Source organism: Arachis ipaensis, chromosome B09 (genome assembly GCF_000816755.2).
Source record: "Arachis ipaensis cultivar K30076 chromosome B09, Araip1.1, whole genome shotgun sequence".
Lineage (NCBI taxonomy): Eukaryota > Viridiplantae > Streptophyta > Magnoliopsida > Fabales > Fabaceae > Arachis > Arachis ipaensis.
The window spans coordinates 32,723,684-32,725,118 of NC_029793.2; positions in this window are offsets into that span (position 1 = coordinate 32,723,684).

Genomic DNA, 1,435 nt, shown 5'->3' on the forward strand with positions numbered 1-1,435 from the left:
CCCCCCCCCTCCCTCTCCATCGCAACCCTCCCCCTACCCAATGCATACTCCCTCCCCATCGCAGACCCCTTCCCTCTCCTTTTCCATCGCACCCCCTCTCCAATGCACATTTCCCCTTCCCTTCCTCCACTACCACTCGCAACAACAACCACCTCAACATCAACAGCAACAACAACAACAACAACAACAGCAGCAACCCCAACGCACACTTTTCTCTCCTTCCTATCGCAGCAACAACCTCAACATCAATAGCAACTTCAACGGCAAGAGCACTATCAAGGGCTATTGCCACCACCATCGGAGCGACAACAAGGCCTGGAATAGCCGCATCTCCTCAGCCCTTCAGCCTTTCTCTCTTTCTCTCTTTATATTTATATATGTAGGTTATGTGTTTGTGTAAATGTTTGTGTGTGTGAATGGATATTGTTATTGTTATGGTCCTCTGATAAGAGAAGGAAGGAATGAGGGAAAAGAGAGAAGGAGGAACAAGCAATGCTAGGTTTTGAATGTACAGGTTCTTCTATTGGTTCTGTTTTAGGTTCTGATGGTGTTGTTTTTGCTGTTATTGAGGCTTCGCTGCTGCAATTGGGGAGGGAGAGGGAAGGAGGTAGTGTGCGTTGGAGAGGGGTCTATAATGGGAGGGAGAGGGAAGGGGCTGCGATGGAGAGGGAGTGTGCATTGGGTAAGGGGTTGCGATGGAAAGGGAGGGGGGAGTGTGCATTGGGGAGGGAGAGGGAAGGGGGGCTGCGATGGGGAGGTGGGATTAGGGTTTGGGAGTGGTTTGCCAAGTCACGGCAGCCACGTTAGCATTGTGCTTGCCGGAGATTTGCTCCGGCGAGTTCGAGGACACGCTTGTCAAATTTTAAAATTTTTTAGGGACTATTTTGTCAATAGTAAAAGTCAGGTACTATTTTATCAGCATTAGAATCTTTTGGGTATCGATTTGGTAGTTACCTCAAAAATAAATTGACCCTAAACCCATAACATTTTTTTTCTTAGATTATAAAAAACAATGAAACCCATATCCATATTTTACGTAAAAAAAGCAATAGGCCCATGCAAAAATGGTCCACGAATTAATATCTTTAATATTAAGATTAACTTAAGCTAATCACAAAAAAATGGATGGCAACATGACGTATGGCTCTGACTTTGATTCAGTAATTGTTGAGGTTCTTCCCAGCATTGATGCCACGCGTATAGAAGTAGCTTCAGCCACATACTTTCATCACCTAAATAATCAATATGCCTTCATCACCATAGTATTGGCCTTAAATAAAGCTTAAATCGATCAAAATTTTTCACCAACAAATCAGTAGCACCTAGAATTGTTGAATAACTAATTCGCTTTATAGACGGATTTTTTATTTAAATAATTAAATAAATATTTTATTTTTTAAAATAAATAATTATAAAAATTATTATAAAATCTGTC